The sequence below is a fragment of the Octodon degus genome, unplaced genomic scaffold (assembly GCF_000260255.1).
Source record: "Octodon degus isolate 3935 unplaced genomic scaffold, OctDeg1.0 scaffold00040, whole genome shotgun sequence".
Classification (NCBI taxonomy): Eukaryota; Metazoa; Chordata; class Mammalia; order Rodentia; family Octodontidae; genus Octodon; species Octodon degus.
The window spans coordinates 1,006,780-1,009,603 of NW_004524616.1; positions in this window are offsets into that span (position 1 = coordinate 1,006,780).

A 2,824-nucleotide genomic window follows, 5' to 3' on the forward strand; every position below is an offset into this window, starting at 1 on the left:
TGTCATCATGAAATTCTTTAGTTGTTCTTTGTCATGAAAATATTTCACTTCTCCATTATATTTGAAATATAGTTTTGCAGGATAGATCAGTCTGGGTTGGAATTTGTTTTCTTGCAAGACTTGAAGTACTTTGCTCCATGCTCTTCTTGACTTGATGGTTTGTGAAGAAAAATCTGCCGTACGAATTTCTTTAGGTGCTCTTTATCATGGAAGAATTTTTTTTCTGGAAGGTACAGGAATCTAACTCAGGACCTCAGACTTAACAGGCAGGTCCTGTACCACTGAGCTAAATCTCCCTGGAAGTATCATATTTCTCTTATCAATTTTGAAGGATAATTTTGTAGGATGCATCAATCTGTACTGGAGGTTGCTTTCTTTTAAGGGTCAAAATACTTCATTCCAAGTTTTCTTTAACTTAAGGATTTGTGTTAAGAAGTCTTCTGTAATTCTGATGGGTTTTTCTTTATAAGTGATTTGTTTCTTTTCTCTAATAGCTTTTAATATCCTATTCTTGTGTTGAATTTATGGAATCTTGACTATTATATGTTTTGGCATTTTTTAAATTATGGCTAATTGGCGTTTTACATGCCTAACTTAGTTGTATGCCAAATTCTTTTTCATACTTAGAAGTTTTGTGCTATTACTTTTGCAAACCATTTTTTGTCCTTTGTACAACCTTCTGCTATTTCATTGATTTCAATTAATCTTATGTTATTCTTCTTTGTATCATTTTGCTGCCATTGGATTGATGTCTTGTGGTCCCTTGCTATTTTAAAGAAGTCTTTCATTTTATTATCACTAACTGAAAACCTATCTTCACATGATATACTATCCATGGTATCATACTATGATATGCTATCTTCGCATTGGTTGAGTTTGTTGCCTATATTTTCAATAGAATTTTTAATCTCATTAAAAATTCAGGAGAAATTGAATCAGTTTGTAGAATCCAGATCTTTATGTTCAAGGTTTCCATCACTTCCCAAAGCTTCTCTGTATCTACTCTGGATTCACTAACCATATCTTTCATTATGGTCATCATCTCTTCAGTTACATGTGTAATTTTTCTGATTTTTTTTTTCATTGATCTACTTTGTTTCTTTTGCTGCTGCCATTTCAGAAAGTTACTGGGTGACTTGATTTTTTCCACTCCATTGCACTCCAGACTTGCCTTGGGCCAGCCGCAGTTCTGAGGTTCCATCTTACCTTCATGTTTTAGTTTTAAATTTACTACTTTTAAATTTATATTTTGCATTGATAGTTGTTAATTGCTTATGGAAGACAGCTTCATTACTTGTATCAAGATCTGTTTTAAAAAATGATCACTTTTCAGAAATGTCTCTCTCTTTTTTTTTTTTTTTTTTTTCAGAACTGGGGATTGAACTCAGGCCCTTGCACTTGCCAGGGAAATGCTTATTCCACTGAGCCATCTCCCCAGCCCCTAAAGATGTCTCTTAAGTATAGTAGTTTTTGACTTTTGAGCATCCCAAGATCATATCTCTTTAATTTACTAGGGATGAGAGATTGCCACCTGTTCCCCCTAGCACCCAGTTATTTGCTACTGGACTATGGTATTGTTTATGACCTCCAGACAATCTCAATATTGGTACATAAGGAAGAACAACTATGTCAACATGGCTAAAGTAGTACAATCAGTCCTAAAAACAGCATCAAGACCAGTCTATAAAATATAAACTATGATAACTATTAATTTCCACCTTAAACTATAGATGCAAGATTCATATTTATGTAACAAAATCTAATACAAGTCAGGAAATTATAGAGCAATATTATCCTCAGGTGAGAAAATAGAAAAGAGAAAGAGAAAAAATAGAGATATAAAAGAAGAGAAGCAAAGATAAAGGACAAAGAAAGATTACCCAAGCCTAAGGAACTGGTGAAGAAGACAGGAGGGAAAGAAAAAAGGGAAAAACAAAAATGAGAACAAATAAAATAATAAAATTCAACACAGTGTTCACATTCATTAAAAAAGTAAAAGACAATGATGAAAGTAAATGAACCACAAGAACACACACACAAAGAGATTTCTCTCTTATTTTAAGCCTGATGTTATCTTCTGGAGTCTACAGTTTTGTGGTAGTGTCTAATTCAAAGTGCATCTCTGCTATAACTGGTAGACAAAGGTGGCAGACCCCAGATCTATGCTAGATGATTCTAGCAAGCCTAAAGTAGGATTAGGGAAGGATACCAATTCTGGTAATTTCAGCTCCAGAAATTTAGGCTGATCCTGGCCTCTGGTTGTGGTATTCAGGCCTGAATTGTTCAACCTACAACATTCTGGATGATTCTTGCCAACCTGACCTTGACTCCCTTACCCTGAATATTTCCCCCAGTGTCCTTCACCCAGTAACTTTAGAATTTCAACACTAGAAATACTGAATTGAATCTAACCTATGGCTGCTCCAAGTCTGGGGTTAGTTGACCATTCCCTAAAATGGTTTCTGGCCAATCACCTTCTCCAGGGGACACAGGAGTCACTTGGACTGCAGTCATTCAGCTCTTCTAGCAGTCAGCACTTACTGCTCTGATCCACTGGTTTGATTCTCTCTGGAGGATTTTTTTTAAGTATTTATTACAGAGTATAAAGGGTCCTACTACACAGATTGGACTCATAGTGATCTTTCCTGTTTCCAGCCTCCCAAGTGCTGGGATGACAAGGGTGCGCCACCATGCCCAGTCTTAATCACCATCTCAGAATGCCCCAGGAGCAGGCTAGCACAGCATGTGGTGCTGGGGATCAAACCCCAGTCCCTGCATTTTGGAGGATTCTTGACTGACCCACTTTCACTGTGTCTCTGTAAAT